This window comes from Phymastichus coffea, unplaced genomic scaffold (assembly GCF_024137745.1).
Source record: "Phymastichus coffea isolate CEN01 unplaced genomic scaffold, Cenicafe_Pcof_1.1 PCOF00015, whole genome shotgun sequence".
Taxonomy (NCBI): domain Eukaryota; kingdom Metazoa; phylum Arthropoda; class Insecta; order Hymenoptera; family Eulophidae; genus Phymastichus; species Phymastichus coffea.
This window is the reverse complement of record NW_026706826.1, coordinates 1841193-1861667: the sequence shown is the minus strand read 5'-3', so window position 1 is coordinate 1861667 and position 20475 is coordinate 1841193. Positions and strand designations below refer to the sequence as shown.

At 31.5% G+C, this 20475-nt stretch overlaps 1 protein-coding gene across 1 annotated transcript in view; it reads left to right on the top strand.

Moving 5' to 3' along the window:
* Positions 1-20475, top strand: part of LOC131675042 (glutamate receptor ionotropic, kainate 2-like) — a 2022482-nt gene that overhangs the window by 210781 nt on the left and 1791226 nt on the right. The window lies entirely within an intron of this gene.

The following is a 20475-nucleotide window of genomic DNA, read 5'->3' as shown; positions in this document are numbered from 1 at the left end:
ATAAAATCCAGTGCTCGAAAGCTCTTGAAATATTAACAAGTGCATACGGTGAGTCTACTCTGAGTAAGATAAATGTGTATAAGTGGTATAAGCTGTTCCAAGAAGGTCGAGAGAATGTCGAAGACGAACCTTGCCCTGGATGTCCCAGCACATCAACAACAGATGAAAACATTAATTAAGAACATTAATTAAGAAATGTTAAGGAGAAAATAGCCGAGCACCCCAAACACTTCTAACCTCTAACGCCTCTGCCAGAAAAACAACACGTGCTATATAGTCAAAACTGTGAATATATGATCGGGGCGAGTATACCAATACAACAACAAAAATTCAAAACTTGAATGTACGTAGCCCGAGAAAATTGAAAAGTCACCTTACTTGTTGAACATCCCTCGTATACGTATTGCTGCAACTACAAAAAAATGTAAATGCTCGACCCTGTAAATCATCTATAAATTTATATTTTTAATTTTTTAATTTTTAGTTTTTAATTTTTAATTTTTTTAAAGATATTGTATTGTTTTATTAAAGATTTAAATATTTAATTAATAGTATATTAAATTTTTAATTAATACCATTCTTTCTGTAACGTTTGAGTCTATCTCGCGTTATCAAATAAATAATTCGAACTCTTTCTATTATATTTGTAATCACGTTTCCGAGAGTAGCAAGAAGTTGACACTCTCAAGACACTAGCAAGAAATGAAATCTCAAAATTCATCGAATAGCAATATTTTCTATTTCAAACACAATATTTTCTATTTCAATGAATCGTTTTGAAATATGATTGAGTATAATTGCATCTATCGGGGAGAAGCCCGACAGCCCCGCAACAAACACTCAATTTAATTTCTTAGTAGTTAATGAATTTGAAGAGAGGAGATATCTAAGGTTACTTTTTTCTCATAAGAGAGATAGTCTTATGAGTTAAGCGCTTAGGTATCGCAAGGAAAGGAATTAGCAGGCTAACCAATGAACAATGAAATTAGTCTCAGGAAACTGCTGAGTCTTTATTTCAAATCAATGCTCGCGCTGCTAAGCATGGTAGGATAGTTAATCCTCGTGCCGCAGCGACGAGCGAATTTATACTTGCGAAATCGGCTCCTTTCTACTCTTGGTAGCCGCTACAACGCTATTTTTGAAATTGATATAAACTTTGCACATGTTTTGTCGCAAAATGGCTCGATCGAAATTGAAATTTTAAGATTTAAAAAATTAAGTGTGAAATAACGAATTTTTTAACATAAATCGATTCTCGAGGAAAATTCGCCTTTTAGAGTTATAAGTAATACAATTTGATAATCAAATAACACAAATTTTACAATAAATTTACGGAAAATTTTTACATAAAAAAATCGCTTGTGATTAGTGGAATATTATTTAAATTAAAAACGATTAATATAACTATCCAATTTTGAATAATAATTAAAAAACGAATTTGTAAATTTCCTTTTTAGCCATTTAAAAACCAGCAAATTAGAGACAATCATTATCATTAATTTTACAGATATATACAATCAAATCGCTATTTAACAACGCAATTTTAATTGTTTAAATAAATTATAAATTTTTTATTTATTGATAACTCAGTGAAAAATTAGCTACCAAAGTGTCAAATTCTTGCTTCTCTGTTTCAATACGTTACGAACGCAATTGCATATTCGAATTAACAATATAATTATTTGTTGTAAAATAACTAACACTATTAACTTGTAAATTAAATTAAACTAATAAATATATATTTGATAACTACAACAACATTAAATTCAAGATCAGCGCATCAAAATTGACTAAAAAAATGTTTTTGTTCATTTGAAAAACTTTGCAATTGTCGATTTTGCATTGTAAACAATAAATTTCCTATGGTCGTGACGTCATGCTCCTTATATGGTCTTGTTTTCACTGAATTGCTCTAACACATTTACATACGAGGTGTGTTCAAAAAGTAAGGTGACTTTGTATTTTTAAGAAAAAATATTTATTTATTTATCAATATTTATGTTGTCCCCTTCAAAGTAATCCCCCTCAGATACAATACACTTATGCCAACGGTTTTTCCAATCCTCAAAGCACTTCTCATAAGCACTTTTCGGTATAGCCTTGAGCTCATCCAGCGATGCAGTCTTTATCTCTTCAATCATTGCAAATCTCCGTCCTTTCATAGGTCTCCTTAGTTTTGGGAACAAGAAAGTCACATGGGACCATATCCGGTGAATATGGTGCTTGAGGTATGATTGTGGTTTTGTTTTTGACCAAAAAATTCGACACAAGCAACGATGAGTGAGCAGGTGCATCATTGTGATACAAAATTCATGAATAGTTTTCCCATAATTCCGGACGTTTTTTCTTCGTCTTGCTTCTCGCAAACGGCGCATAACCTCAAGATAATACTGTTTATTGACCGTACGTCCATATGGTAGGAACTCCTGATGCATCACGTCATGGTAATCGAAGAAAACAGTGAGCAAAACTTTAACATTTGATCGAACTTGGCATGCTTTTTTCGGTCTTGGCTCATCTGGGCTCTTCCATTGGGACGATTGGACTTTGGTTTCGATATCATAACCATATACCCATAATTCGACACCAGTTATGAACCTTTTGAGTAAATCTGGGTCGTCGTTGACGTCATTCAACAGTTCTTGACCGATGTTCATGCGGCAGTTCTTTTGGTCAAAATTTAGCAATTTCGAAACAAACTTCGCTGACACACGTCTCATGCCCAAAACGTTAGAAAAAATTTCATGGCACGAGCCAAGCGATATACCAACATCCTCAGCAACTTCTCTGATAGTGATTTGACCATTTTCCAGAACAATTTTCTTCACTGCTTGAACGTTTTCATCAGTTGTTGACGTGCTTGGGCGTCCAGAGCGAGGCTCGTCATTGGCATCTTCCCGGCCATCTAGGAAGAGTTTGTACCACTTGTAAACATTTTTTTTACTCAGAACAGTTTCACCGAATGCCACCATAAACATTTCAAGTGTTTCGGAGCACTTTATTTTATTTTTTACACAAAATTTGATGCAAATCCTTTGGTCCATATTTTTCGATAGCAAGAAATCACCGAGCACGTTAAACACTTATAACCTTTACGCCTCTTACAACCAAACAAAAAATGCTATACACTTGAAACTTGGTACAAATGTTCGGGAAGAGTGTACCGACATAACAAAACAAAAAAATCGATAATCGAAAGTACGTTGCCCGTGAAATTTGAAAAGTCACCTTAATTTTCTAAACACCCCTCGTATATGTGAGAAGAGCGCCTTCGTTTAATTACCGCTTTTCTTTGGTTTTCTCGTGTACGGCGGGTTGCTATTTTGCAGAAGGAAAAAGGGACAAATCAGACTGGACCGTTACATTTCTTTTTTATCTCCTTTCCTCCTTTCGTTCAAAAACTGAAACACAATTCCAAAGTTTGTGATGTTCGTATCACTTATAATTTATTTAACCCATTAAAGCCCACGCTAAGACTGGTTGAGATAGCGACAAACAAACTGTGCTATCTTTTGCATAAGTGAAAAATAAAATATACGTATTTTTTTTTATGTTATTTTCAATTGTTTATAACAAATTATTTAAACAAATTACAAAAAAATTCATAATTATCAAAATCTAAATGCGGGAATCGATTCTGGAGGTGAAATCAAGACGAAAACCTATATAACACTTTTTTGTCAGAATTCAATTTGTTAGTGTAACGTAGGAATAAACAATTGCATGTTGGGGAGAAAAAGTGACCATGTCAAGTCCCAAGCAAAATCTATCTGGAATAGCAAAAAATAAACTGTGCTATCCTTTGCATAAGTGAAAAATAAAATATATATATTTTTTCTTATGTCATTTGCAATTGTTTATAACAAACTATTTAAACAAATTATAAAAAAATTTATAATTTTCAAAATCTGAATGCGGAAATCGATTCTGGGGGTAAAGTTTAGACGAAAACCTATATAACACTTTTCTGTCAGAGGCCAATTAGTTATTGTAATGAAGGAAGAAACATTCGGCCTCCTGAGAGTGTTTCAAAAAATCGTATAAAATGAAGCTAATTATTGTATTTATCCATCAATATTGGCATGAATTATTGTAAATATAATCGGTGGGATTGAATTATTGTTCATTGCCATGTCCTTTTTTATGACTTTTGCAAACAGGCATAGAACATTTCTCACAATACCATTCCGTTCTTGTCCGACATGTTGAAATTCCACATTTCCTAAGACTCCCATGTTTCATCACGTGTTCTTGGGATGAAGTTTCACTCTGTTTCTGTCGTTTGGGGGGACGTTTGGAAGATAACTTGTCAATATAATATTCACAAACTTCTTGAACAATATCTTTGGAACCTTTTCTTTCGTCTGGATGTAACTTATTGTAAATCACTGTAGCGTTTGCTAAGGATGCTTGGATGAGCCGTAATACAAGGCACCATGTCCATTTCTTACTTCGAATTGTAGGCATCAAAGCATTACAGTGTTGATCATGTAGATCGACGCCACCCATGTGTTCATTATACATAGAGAAACAATGAGGAAAAAGAATAGATTTTTTCGATGATTCCTGCCATCTCTGCATTTCAACTTTTGGTTCATTTCCATATTTCGAAGAGAGAATCGATACTGGCTTTGAGTCCATAACTGTAATATAATTCAATTTTGAATTCACTTCATGCATTGAAATAGTGTATCCTCTTTTAGCTTTTTTTGGCATTTCGACTTTCACTTTCACACGATTATGCCGAACAGTTCCTGTCGCCGATAAACCATTTTTTTTCAAATGAATCATAAGATCTGGGTTTGTGAAAAAGTTGTCAAAATAAATATGATACTTTTTCAGTTCTTCTCTCTGTGTTTTTTCTAATAAATTCGAAAGTAACTTTATCACCACTCTAGACCCTAAACCAACGGCAACTAAAGGATTTCGTTCATCGATTCCTGATTTACCAGTGTAAATATCAAGATCATATATATACCCATCAGAAGAACAGACTGCCCATTCTTTTATTCCAAATCTAATGGGTTTATTCCTTATACATTGCTTGATACCAAACCTACCAAAGTATTTTACCATTATCTCATCTATTGATAAATTATAGTCAAAGAAACCAAATTGCATACAATTCTCACGAAACATATCATACAGAGTTCTAACCTTCCAGACTTTATCATTTTGATCAGTTTCTTGAAGTTTATAGAATCGTATGTTCTTTTTTATGGCAACGAAATTATTTCTAGACATAAGTTCCGCAATTACTGGACACTGAAGTATTCGCTTTTTTGACCAGTAATCACGAATACTTTTTCTAGAATTGAAGATAGTAATCATTATGATTGTAATAAATTTTTCTAGATCATCCATACATAAATCAAAATGATTTTCAGAAGTGGCTTCAATGATATGGTTTTTCATTGATTTCGAAAAGAAAACCTCAAACAACTCAAAAGCATTTTTGGATTGCAATGATGAAATAGGTGAAATATTGAAGTTGCTCTCGACATGCGGAGAAATATCATTCAAAGCATCATTTTTCCAACTGTACTTATGATTCGGTTCCAACAATTTCTGAGTACTTGTGTATGTACTTTTAACATGTTCGTAAGAACCTGATGGTAATTCATTTGATAATGTATCTTCATTTGGATCACCGTCCGAATCTCCATCTGAACTTTCATATTCATTAGGAATGAATGCTATATCAATATGTTGACCTTCATCACTATCAGAATCTTCAACTAAATTTGGTAGATCGCTAATTCTCCGTCTCGGCATTATCAGTAACGTTACCAATTTAGAACAAAATAAAAACTAAAAGTTTTCCGAAATTATTATTTCAAAGAATAGATCCAATGTATAAATGTTTTCAACCGTTAGCCCGCCACTCAAACGTGATCTCTAACACGGAAGGATTTACGAAATGAAATAAACTTATCCAATTACAGTATAAGATCTCAAAATTTATCAGTAAAAAATACTGATATGATTCCAGATACCATGTGTGAGAATGAAAACACTTATTTGTCAATAGTTTATTTCTACATAAAGATATCAAATTGAACTCTGACAAAAAAGTGTTATACAGGTTTTCATCTCAATTTTATCCCCCGAATCGATTTCCGCATTCAGATTTTGAAAATTATGAATTTTTTTGTAATTTGTTTAAATAATTTGTTATAAACAATTGCAAATGACATAAGAAAAAATATATATATTTTATTTTTCACTTATGCAAAGGATAGCACAGTTTATTTTTTGCTATTCCAGATAGATTTTGCTTGGGACTTGACATGGTCACTTTTTCTCCCCAACATGCAATTGTTTATTCCTACGTTACACTAACAAATTGAATTCTGACAAAAAAGTGTTATATAGGTTTTCGTCTTGATTTCACCTCCAGAATCGATTCCCGCATTTAGATTTTGATAATTATGAATTTTTTTGTAATTTGTTTAAATAATTTGTTATAAACAATTGAAAATAACATAAAAAAAAATACGTATATTTTATTTTTCACTTATGCAAAAGATAGCACAGTTTGTTTGTCGCTATCTCAACCAGTCTTAGCGTGGGCTTTAATGGGTTAATAGTTCGTACTCTTGTGGTCTTGTCGCGTTAATGAGTAAGAATTCGTGTCTTTCAAATTTACTCTAATTATTAATATAAAATAAATCAACAAATAAAGTATATGCGTATGTAAGTAAAATTTTTTAGGAAAAGTCAGACAATGCCCTAGTTTCTTATGGTGCGAATTGTCCCATAAGCAGAGCTAAAGTCTTTCTTGGATAGGATATAATTCGGCCCAAGTTTCTTATAGCGCGAAGTGTTCGATAAGTCGAGCATGAATTATAATAGGGAAGAAGAGAATTTGCTCAGTTAATTACAGTGAGAGGAAGAACTTAGGTATTAACTAAGTTCATTTAATTTCATTTTCTCACTTTGCAAGGCTTAGAGTGAATAGCGTATTTATATACAGATTTTCCCGCCTATTTTCGCAGGAGAGTTCTCTTCGAGAAGTTTTTGAATTTTTGAGAAGTATTCACAATGTTGAGAAATGAATTTTCTAAGTTTAGAAGTAAATAAACATTAATACTAATGTTTTAAAACATGTAAATTTTACAAAATTAGTTATTGGTCGTTTTAGTATGACTTACAATTATCACAAATAGTATCGTCAAAAATTATTAACTAATGAAGTTAATTAATGTAATATTACAATATTTACAATAAAACAATACTAAAATTTTACATAACTTTATAGTTTATCAATTTCAGAAGTAATTTCTAAAAAAAAATACTCAAACTAGTTAATAACATTTAAATTACGAGGTGTGTTCAAAAAGTAAGGTGACTTTTAAATTTCACGGGCAACGTACTTTCGATTATCGATTTTTTTGTTTTGTTATGTTGGTACACTCTTCCCGAATATCTGTACCAAGTTTCAAGTGTATAGCATTTTTTGTTTGGTTGTGAGAGGCGTAAAGGTTATAAGTGTTTTTCGTGCTCGGCGATTTCTTGCTATCGAAAAATATGGATCAAAGGATTTGCATCAAATTTTGTGTAAAAAATAAAGTGCTCCGAAACACTTGAAATGTTGATGGTGGCATACGGTGAAACTGTTCTGAGTAAAAAAAATGTTTACAAGTGGTACAAACTTTTCCTAGATGGCCGGGAAGATGCCAATGACGAGCCTCGCTCTGGGCGCCCAAGCACGTCAACAACTGATGAAAACGTTCAAGCAGTGAAGAAAATTGTTCTGGAAAATCGTCGAATCACTATCAGAGAAGTTGCTGAGGATGTTGGTATATCGCTTGGCTCGTGCCATGAAATTTTTTCTAACATTTTGGGCATGAGACGTGTGTCAGCGAAGTTTGTTTCGAAATTGCTAAATTTTGACCAAAAGAACCGCCGCATGAGCATCGGTCAAGAACTGTTGAATGACGTCAACGACGACCCAGATTTACTCAAAAGGGTCATAACTGGTGACGAATTATGGGTATATGGTTATGATATCGAAACCAAAGTCCAATCGTCCCAATGGAAGAGCCCAGATGAGCCAAGACCGAAAAAAGCACGCCAAGTTCGATCAAATGTCAAAGTTTTGCTCACTGTTTTCTTCGATTACCATGGCGTGGTGCATCAGGAGTTCTTATCATATGGACGTACGGTCAATAAACAATATTATCTTGAAGTTATGCGCCGTTTGCGAGGAGCAATACGAAGAAAACGCCCAGAATTGTGGGAAAACAATTCATGGCTTTTGCATCACGATAATGCCCCTGCTCACTCATCTTTGCTTGTGAGAGATTTTTTGGCCAAAAACAACACCACAATCGTGCCTCAGCCACCATATTCACTGGATTTGGCCCCATGTGACTTTTTCTTGTTCCCAAAACTAAAGAGACCTATGAAAGAACGAAGATTTGCAACGATTGAAGATATAAAGACTGCAGCGCTGGAAGAGCTCAAGGCTGTACCGAAAAGTGCTTATGAGAAGTGCTTTGAGGATTGGAAAAACCGTTGGCATAAGTGTATTGAATCTGAGGGGGATTATTTTGAAGGGGACAACATAAATATTGATAAATAAATAAATATTTTTTCTTTAAAATACAAAGTCACGTTACTTTTTGAACACACCTCGTATAATATAGGACCCCGCACAAACCTTACGGAAAAGGACTTTCTGTCGAAATGGTTCAAAATTTGGGATTAGGTAGCCAACATTATGTAGATCAAAAGTCTCCATGGGCGCATCGACCGGCTATGACTAGGTTTCGAGATATGGTGCCTCAAATGTAGGCCAAATCATGGATTTCTGCATTACCGGTAACGTCTGCATGATCAACTTTTAGTATGCATATGTTGATACGCGCACCCATACAAATAACGCAGCAAACAAATAAAGAATTATTAATATATGTATGCATATATATAGACATGTATATATACATACATATATCTCCCAAAAAATCATATCGACGGCCAGGCAACCGCATACGTGTAGTATTGGGTTATCAATATCATATATATACGATATATATGTGTAGCCCTGTTCAGGGCAGTTGGAGACCTACACTGTACTACGGTGATTTTCTCTTCGACAGTCCTTTTCAGGATAGTTGGAGATACTCTCTGCACGGCGGTGATTCCCTCTTCGACAGTCCTTTTCAGGATAGTTGGAGACCTACACTGTACTGCGGTGATTTTCTCTTCGACAGTCCTTTTCAGGATAGTTGGAGATACTCTCTGCATGGCGGTGATTGTTTTTGTACAGCTTTTTAAAATCCTGTTGAATCTTTGATATTTGGTTTTATTTCCGAGAGTTCCTATCAAAGCACCTAAATAATTGCTTTCCGCGTATTAATACAGTGTTATGTCTGTGGTAATCGTCAGATACCACGTATTACTGCATTTATTGGTGGTGATAACAATGCTCTTCTACGTGAAATCGCAATTGCAAGACGCGACGAAAATGGTATACCACCAGCTGAGATAACTCTCAATACTCGCGTGTGTAATAATTGTATAGTGACAATGCGTCGAGAAATAGAGATTATGGCCAATGATCCTCAATGCTTGAGATTAAATGTTTTATCACAGACTTCTTCTCAATCGTGCCTTATATGTAATGGTCATAATGATATCCACAGACTGACATTAGAATGTAGGATACATATTTTCGTAAAGAGAAAGATATATGACCGGATCCATTTCAGATCGGGCAGGCCTACGGCAATGATATCTCCGATTGACTCGGCTGTGGAGTATGTTATTCTACTTCAAAAATAAGCCGACACGTATTTTTTTTTTTTTCGATCAGACCTCTACATCATTTTTTACGAGCATTTTAAAAAAGTGGTTAAAAAATAAAATTTCTAAAAATCAAATATTAAAATTTTAAAAAATGCTCTATATTTTCTAATTTTTTTACTTAATATGTTATTTATAGCTTATTTTACTGTATTTCTTATACTCTTTCAAATGCGCCATGCAGAATAAAAAAATATTGGAAATTGGCGGGAAAAACTAAATTTTTCGAAAAAATTTCAAACTAAATTTTCTCAAAAAAGCCATCATTTTTTTTTCAAATTTTTATGATAGATTAAGCATTACAAGACCTTTAAATTGGTATAGGAGTGATCGCGTACTTTTACGTTTTAGTGATAAAATATCGATTTTTCGTTTATTTTTTGCCCAAAACATTGATAATTATAGTTTTAACATGTGAAACGTGTTATATATATATATATATATATATATATATATATAGATAGATAATTATATATACATCCATATATACATATACAAGAATTGTACGTTTGATAGTAGTCTTGCGATTTTGATAGAATTACATTCCTTTTTCTGTAAATAGCTTATAAATATACACGTGCTCGCATTGCTGATAGCACATAGTTCAGTTTCTATCAGTCGTAAATTGTGTACACACAGAGAAGCATGCATGCTTTCTAGGTGTATATTATATATTAAAGCAAGTGTACGTTATAACAAAAATCACTTTAGATCATAACTGAGTATTTTATTTCTGTGTTTATAATTATGACTCCACATAGTACATATTCAGACAAGAGAGTTAAGTGTTATGACTTTTTAAAAAGGCATAAATCATGTGTATATAAAACTAAAAACAAGCGATTTAAAAGCCTTGGTGACTTATCTAATAAATTGAAATAGAAGTTTGGCAGAAAAAAATTTGAACCGTTTCATAATGTGTGTGAAGAAACAAAAGAAGAAGAAGGCTTCAGTTTTAGTAAGCAAAAAAATAAAAAAAACTAAAAACAGAAAGACTAAAAAGTCTAGAAAATAAAAAATATAATTTTTATTACTTAAATAAATGAGTTTATTTTGAAACTTTTCATAAAAATAAAGATTTTTTTTTTTTAATTTTGTTGTAATGATTTTGTTGAACATTCACAATGTATTTCATATCTATATAATACACATAAAACATATATGTAAATAAGTTTTACATGTCAAAACTATAATTATCAATGTTTTGAGCAAAAAAAAAAACGAAAAATCGATATTTTATCACTAAAACGTAAAAGTACGCGATCACTCCTATACTAATTTAAAGGTCTTGTAATGCTTAATCTATCATAAAAATTTGAAAAAAAACGATGGCTTTTTTGAGAAAATTGAGTTTGAAATTTTTTCGAAAAATTGAGTTTTTCCCGCCAATTTTCAATATTTTTTTATTCTGCATGACGCATTCGAAAGAGTATAAGAAATACAGTAAAATAAGCTATAAATAACATATTAAGTAAAAAGATTAGAAAATATAGAGCATTTTTTTAAATTTTAGTATTTGATTTTTAGAAAATTTATTTTTTAACCACTTTTTTAAAATGCTCGTAAAAAATGATGTAGAGGTTTAATCGGAAAAAAAATACGTGTCGGCTTATTTTTGAAGTAGAATAACATACTCCACAGCCGAGTCAATCGGAGATATCATTGCTGTAGGCCTGCCCGATCTGAAATGGATCCGGTCATATGTTCCTAGAAAATATGTGTGTTGTAGAAATCATTTGAATGATAGAGAATTTTTGACAGACGCTCAGATAGACGAATTGAGATATATCAATAGGCCATACATTATAAATGGTCAAGAGTTGTAATTATTTTTAGAAGGTATGCGTGGAGAAATAGAACAAGGTGATTGTCGCAGGTACGCAGATGAGCACGACGTATCTGACGAAGAGTTTCGCACGCTTTATTCTATAACTAAAGTTGATTTTAATGATCTATTTTCTTATTGTGATCCAGTACCTATACCAGGAGGATACAGGTATATTAGCAAAAAAGATCTTCTCTGTTTTTTATGCAAGTTAACTCAAGGTCTTAGTGACGAATTTTTATGTGTAATGTTTCGTTATACTTCGAGGCAGGCTACAAGTATGGCAATAAGTACAGTCTGACAATCATTATCAAATAGATTTTGTCTCGAAAATATTGGATTTGAAGCCATTACCAGGAACGAATACATAGAAAGACATGTCACGCCTTTTGCAAACTAATTGTACAATCCTACGCCAGAAGATCCAAAAGCCATCGTTTACATTGATTGCACTTACATAGATATTGAGAAGAGTTCCTGTATTTAAGTTCTACGTCAATCGTATTGTGTTCATAAGCATAAGCATCTTGTTAAACCATCAATGATTGTTGCTCCTGATGGCTATTTTTTGGGTATCCATGGACCATATTTTTCCAACGCAGCTAACAATGACGCTCGCATACTTTTGAATGAGCTTAATCGAGACGTAAATGGAATGCGGGATTTCTTTTAAGAGGGCGATATTGCTATAGTCGGTCGTGGGTATCAAGACTCAATTCAAACTTTACAAGAAATAGGCCTTATTACGAAGATGCCACCATTGATAGATCGCAACAAAAATCAGTTTCGAACTGAAGAAGCAAATGCTTCACGTTTAATTACTAAAACCAGGTGGATTGTTGAAGCACGGAATGGTCACTTGAAAAGTATTTTAAAAATATTTTCAAATACTGTACCAACGTCTCATGCTGCAAACTTGTCTAACTTTCTTTGCATTGCTGGTGCAGTTATAAATAAGTACTATGGGCCTATAACCATGCCAAACGCAGACGTAGATTTGGCCAACCAAATGCTTCGTCGAGCAGAAGAAGAAAATGTAGTACAGGCAAGAGTAGAGGCTGAAAATCTAAGACAAAGAAGAGCGCGCTGGGTTCTGCTTACTCCAGAGCATGTTCCGCTATTTCCCGAATTAACTGTAGATGATTTACATTCTCTGACATATGGAACGTATCAAGTTAACTTAGCACCTTCTTATATACAAGACAGTTCTTTAAGAGCCGATCAGGAAGACGGTGAACAAGAAAACATGACTTTCCAAATCGACTTAAATACGAACGAAATAGGATTTATAAGAGTCAGGTTGCTTTCCCGTTTCAGAAATGCTACTCAACATCAATTATGGATTGCTTTTAATCCAGAATATGACGCCGAAGAAGAAAATAACGATATAGACGGATATTATTGTACTTGCAAAGCAGGAGATCGAACTTTAGGTACCTGTGGTCACGTAGCTGCTGTTATCTGGTACGTTGGATACGCAAAACACCACGGAAACGTTCATTATCCATCGCTTCAACTTTTACGTACCATAATGGATGCTCAAATAGAAACAGACAATCCTAATGATATTGAAATAGTAGATCCGAATAATCTGAATCAATAATGGATTGATATTAATGTGAATTGTTCGTTCACCATTTCTATCAGCAAGAATCTTCTCTTATATATATATATATATGTATATATATATATGATGTTGATAACCCAATACTACACGTATGCGGTTGCCCTGGCCGTCGATATGATTTTTTGAGATATATATATATATATATATATATATATATATATATATATATATATATATATATATATATATATATATATATACATGTCTACATATACAGGGTGGACCATTTTAATCGAAGCACCCAGAAATCTTTTTCCAGGTAAGGATGCGTGAAACATGTTTCGGACAAAAGTTGCTGGACTCCAAGGGGGACATAATCGGGTGACCTTGACTTTGACCTTGAGGGTCATTTTCATGGTCATCCGAAGGTCAACTTTGTTTTTTTAAATAGAAACCCCCATTTTTGACCTCGGATTCAGAAAGAGCAGGAAATTCTACGTTCGGATGACCTATTATACGTGGGGTCTGGGTGACCAACAAGGTCGCCCCCAACATCACGTAAAGTTCAATGTTATTTTTTCTTAATCTTTCCATCTAACTAACCTAAGATCGGTATGGTTTAGAGAATAATGATGTAGACAAAATTTATTGCATTTTGAGAGGGGCATCTTGTGGTGACCTTAACTTCGACTTTGAGGCTCATTTTCAAGGTCATTTGAAGGTCAAATTTGTTTCTACTTTTCTATTAGTAGTAACAGTAGTAGTAATTTCTATAATACTTGTTTTGGGAGTGTCTTGGATAGGGTAAATAAATCACACCAAAGTGTACAGTACACAAATTGATCTTATTTATCATGAAAAAATTATCATATTTATTATCTTTTTTATTAATAATTTATTAAAATATGAATAATTAAAATATTTCCTTAGACTATTACTATCTTAAAAATTACGCAAACAAGAGGAGTTCCATTCAAGTTTCGAAATCAAATGTTTATAAGTATATTTATTTACATTACTTTGAATAATTTTGATTCATCCAAAATGCTAAAAGCATTAAGTGGCTAATTTAGCAATATAATATTCTGCCTGGTATCTTTTTAATCAAGCCGGATAACTTATTTTTCCAGATAAATCACAAAATGTATATTCTGTTGAATGTCCTAACGTTCTTGTAGTTGTCTACTTCAATCATATTGATGATATGGTCCCTTATTTTTGTTTCTATAGATATTTTAAATAATATTAAACTATGATAATTTTAGAGTTTGACGAAGATTTTTGTGGTTTATCAAAATATATCAAATTAGATAAAAAGCTTGATCTTGCATACGTAAAGATAGAAAAAATTGATTTAATGCTTACTAAGCAATATCAAAATAAAAAAAAAGTTCACAACACATTTTGCATCTATTGTGAAGATTTTGTATTAAAATTTTCAAGACACCTCAGAAATAAACATAGTTATAAAGATATTGACCAAAGATTTTTATGGTCTAATGATAAGAAACTAAGATATTCTGCAATAAATATCATTAGAAATCAAGGGCTTGCACATTATACAGAATTAACAAACATAATAATACCTGCAAAGAAAATCAAAGAAGATGCAAGAAAAACAGTAATAAAAGTTGAGTGCAACAATTGTTCAGCATACTTTTCCAAAGAAACGTTGTGGAGTCATAGAATATATTGCAAAAAATTTAATGTATCACTTATCCGACATTCATTTTAAATGACCAACGCAATTCAAAATTATTTTAACAAACTTAGATTTATATAAACATAACAAATCTGAAAAATTATAAAATTATTTGCTATATCAATAATTTAGAAAAACTGTGGTAGAATAAAATTTCATTTTGATCAAACTAATATAGATTGAATAAAACAACAATATTACTACTAATTCAAATTAACGTTACATGAATTGATAGTTTATTTTCAAGATCATAATTATATATCAATTAATTAATACATTGAAGAAAATTAGGATGAGATTATCTTGAGAAATATGGAGTGAAGTTGAATTTTTTTCTAATTGACTATGATTAAAGGCACAAAGGAAAACAAGTCATTCAAACATTATCTGACAAAAATATAATTTTTATACATTTGGATTTGGATTATAATGGATAATTGTCATAAATCAGAGTGTAGACCTTCTAAGGAAGATTTCGATTTCATTTTAAATATATCAGATCAATCTACCCCTTTGTTCTAGCTCAACTCGTGAGCCAAGTAATCGTAGACCGCATTTTCACGACACATGCGTCATTCGTCAAATTCTGTGTTTAACGGATAATTGGTATACATGAGAGTGTAGACCTTCTAAGGAAGATTTCGATTTCATTTTAAATATATCAGATCAATCTACCCCTTTGTTCTAGCTCAACTCGTGAGCCAAGTAATCGTAGACCGCATTTTCACGACACATGCGTCATTCGTCAAATTCTGTGTTTAACGGATAATTGGTATACATGAGAGTGTAGACCTTCTAAGGAAGATTTCGGCTTCATTTGAAGTATATCAGATCAATCTACCTCTTCGTTTTAGCTATAACATTAATATTAATAATAACAATATAACAACAATTATATAATTTTACACTAACCCAATAACACAATTTTACATTTATAAGAAAAGCAACGAAATTTCTGTTTGTAAAATGAGCAGGAGTACCATTAAAGATTCATAGAAATATAGACAATAATAAATCAGTGTTTTAACTCCGTGAATCAACATAAAATAGACATTAGTATCAATAATTGCATATTTTTAATTAAAAAAAATGAACTGAATTTTTTAAGAAATAATGTTTTGTTATTTCATATTGTATAACAAAAAACAAATGTTAAAAATCATTAATTAATATATAATTAGCTGGATAGCAATAATTCTTCCCTAGATTAATCACGAAAATTATTTTTAATAAATAAAGAAAACTTATTTTCCATCAAAATGGATTTCCGATTAAAAGACTGTTTTATGTGCCTAAACCAATATACAGTTTACAAAAACTTACAAATTACAAAATACTAAATAAAATAATAATAAAAACTTACCGTGATTCATGAAATTGCACTCATAACTTTATTTTATCATGATCAATCATAAAAACACCGTTGCTAAAGTTCTAACATTCCTATTTTTGTAACAAATTAAAGTTAAGACATGGCACAATAATATGGTCCACTGAATCAAATATTTCAAGCACTAGCTTTTTTTATTCAAAATATAATTAAAACTGTTAATTGGTTTCGTCGTGCCGTATTAATAAATATAACGTCTCTTATGCGATTATACTTTATTCGTTCCGATTTGACATTATTAGTCGATATGCTATCTCCAGCAAATGGTTCGATAAGAACGGACAGCGGTTTTCATAAAAGTAATATATATTCCTATTAATAAAATATATTGTTTCCTGTAATGTTATTAACAAAAGGATATTGCTGGTATAAGTGAATAATCTCCGCATAAGTATGGTTTAGAAGGTAAATATTTCAAAGTACTTATGAGGACGTCTGCATACAGTGCCGGTCAGACACTTTTACCCCCCCACGGGCAAAATCAGTCTAACTTCAAAGTTTTATATCTCTGGTAGAAATTAACGTACAGAGACGCGCGTGGGTGCGTTTGAAAGGTCTTTCGGAGAGCTTTCAAATGATATGACTCACGGTTGCCATCGATTGTTTTTTTAAATTTTGCAACAATTATGCAAAATTGAAAATTCTGAAATTTTTTTATTATTTTTGACAATTAGCCAATTTTGGAAAAAAAATTGTACGAAAATTTGAAGTACACCATTTTTTAGCTATTACCAAGCCCTATCTGAATCACTCATCAAAAATTTATTTTCGTCAAATATAACGCGCGCACGGGCATTTTTTCCTGGAAGTGACAGTTTTTTTCAACATTTTATATCTCCGTCAAATTGTAACAATCGAAAAAAATTTTATAGGAGAAAAAATGTTTGTTTTTTCACGTAGAATACTGCAATAATTTTTTTTCGGTTTTTCGAAAAATTTTTTTTTTCGGTTTTTTTCAATTTTTTTTTCTCACAGTCGGTACGCTAAAAAGATGAGAAACCACAAAAAAAAATTTTTTTCCACCCATTCAATAATACTACATAACAAGTATCGTAAATTACATAAAAAAAAAATCTTTTTTTTTTCGACCTTGAAAAATAATTTAAACCGAAAAAAAAATTTTTCGAAAAACCGAAAAAAAATTATTGCAGTATTCTACGTGAAAAAACAAACATTTTTTCTCCTATAAATTTTTTTCGATTGTTACAATTTGACGGAGATAAAAAATGTTGAAAAAAACTGTCACTTCCAGGAAAAAATGCCCGTGCGCGCGTCATATTTGACGAAAATAAATTTTTGATGAGTGATTCAGATAGGGCTTGGTAATAGCTAAAAAATGGTGTACTTCAAATTTTCGTACGATTTTTTTTCCAAAATTGGTTAATTGTCAAAAATAATAAAAAAATTTCAGAATTTTCAATTTTGCATAATTGTTGCAAAATTTAAAAAAACAATCGATGGCAACCGTGAGTCATATCATTTGAAAGCTCTCCGAAAGACCTTTCAAACGCATCCACGCGCGTCTCTGTACGTTAATTTCTATCAGAGATATAAAACTTTGAAGTTAGACTGATTTTGCCCGTGGGGGGGTAAAAGTGGCTGACCGGCACTGTAAGTTGGTGTCATGTCTGCATAAGTCGGTATCTAGTCTGCATAAGTTGATGTCATGTTTGCATAAGTTTTTTCCGACTTATGAAGACAATCATACATTATATATTTGACTTATGCAGACATGTCTATATACACTGCCGCTCACATAAATTTGGCCACCCCATCAAAAATCTGGCAAACTTTGAAGTTTTGTACCTCTATAAGGAATCAATCGATCTAAAAAATTAAAAGTACGTTTTGAAGCTTGTACCAAGCCCTTCAATATATGATGAAAATATTTAAAAAATAATGTTCAATTAATTTTTTATAAACAAATGAAAAAAAAAAAATTTTCAATTTTTTTCGTCCATATTCAAATTGGCATAACTTTGTTAAAAATAATCGGATTAAAAAAAAACAAAATGGAGGTTAAAGCTATGGTACTCCTCTTTAAAATGGGCTGTGCAGAATTTCGGTTCATTTATTTTTTAGGGAATTTTTTAATTTGATGTAAAAAAAATAAAATTTTTTTCAACAGCTCATAACTCAAAAACTATGAGTCAAACTAAAAAAATCATAAGAGCAAAAATTATGCGTTTTTACTCAACGAATACGAATTCAACGTAAAAAATTCAAATTTAAATAAAAAATTTTTTTTTTACCAGGAAAAAAAGATTTTTATTTACAATTATTTATTAAACTTTTAGTGAAATATTATATAATGAGTTATACGACTTGTGTACGTAGTATTGATTAAAATAAATAATGGATATTTTTTACAATCGGTATACAATCTACTTTATAATGGTATCGTACCTATGATAATAGTAGTTCGTATACAATGAATGCACGCATATATATACCTTGATATAAAAGTAAAGACTATAAGTTTCGCGGGATTTCTGCGCCGCAATACACTGCCATGTATATAGGTAATTCTAGGCTATTTCGATTGACTTGTAACCCTTAGGTTACGGATTTTTTTTTAATTTGGCACAATTGTTGTACACATAAAACTGAGATTTTTCCCAAATTTTGGAGACGATACATTAATTATATCAAAAGTTATTAACAATTAAAGAAAAATGATAAAACAATTTTCAAACAGCTATATTTTAAAAACTAATAAAGATATCGAAGTCGGATTTTTTTCAAAACACTTATAATGCCTTAAAATTTCGAAATAATTACAACAATAAACAATAAAAATTTTTTTTCGAAAGTTATTAACTTTTTGTTTAAACAATTGTTAATATCTCAAAAAGTATATTTTTTTTTGAAAAATTCTTGCTCCTACGTATTCCTGAGGATTTTTGCTATCGAAATCAATCATAAAATTCAAGGGCCCGACATATCGGAAAGCGTAGCCCTAATCAAAAGAAGACGCCTCGGCGTAAGGCTGCGGTAGCGCTCCAGCGGACTCACGGTCGAAAGGTACTTTAGCTTTAATCTAAAAAACTAATAAAGATACCGAATCGGAGTTTTCCCAAATTACTTATAATACCTTGAACTTTCGAAATAATTACAACAATAAACAATAAAAATTTTTTTTCGAAAGTTATTAACTTTTTGTTTAAACAATTGCTAATATCTCAAAAAGTATATTTTTTTTTTGAAAAATTCTTGCTCCTACGTATTCCTGAGGATTTTTGCTATCGAAATCAATCATAAAATTCAAGGGTCCGACATATCGGAAAGCGTAGCCCTAATTAAAAGAAGATGCCTCGGTGTCCGGTCGCTGAATTTTATAATTGATTTCGATAGCAAAAATCCTCAGGAATACGTAGGAGCAAGAATTTTTAAAAAAAAAATATACTTTTTGAGATATTAGCAATTGTTTAAACAAAAAGTTAATAACTTTCGAAAAAAAATTTTTATTGTTTATTGTTGTAATTATTTCGAAATTTTAAGGCATTATAAGTATTTTGAAAAAAATCCGACTTCGATATCTTTATTAGTTTTTAAAATATAGCTGTTTGAAAATTGTTTTATCATTTTTCTTTAATTGTTAATAACTTTTGATATAATTAATGTATCGTCTCCAAAATTTGGGAAAAATCTCAGTTTTATGTGTACAACAATTGTGCCAAATTAAAAAAAAATCCGTAACCTAAGGGTTACAAGTCAATCGAAATAGCCTAGAATTACCCATATGCGAAACAGTGTCTTGTGTTTACAAAAATTTTTCGTGACCATGGTTCGAGGAGAGTTACAAGTTTACTATAGTTTTCTTTTTTTGATGGGGTGGCCAAATTTATGTGAGCGGCAGTGTATATCAAGGTATATACGAGTATATGCGTGCATTCATTGTATACGAACTACTATTATCATAGGTACGATACCATTATAAAGTAGATTGTATACCGATTGTAAAAAATATCCATTATTTATTTTAATCAATACTACGTATATAAGTCGTATAACTCATTATATAATATTTCACTAAAAGTTTAATAAATAATTGTAAATAAAAATCTTTTTTTCCTGGTAAAAAAAAAATTTTTTTTTAAATTTGAATATTTTACGTTGAATTCGTATTCGTTGAGTAAAAACGCATAATTTTTGCTCTTATGATTTTTTTAGTTTGACTC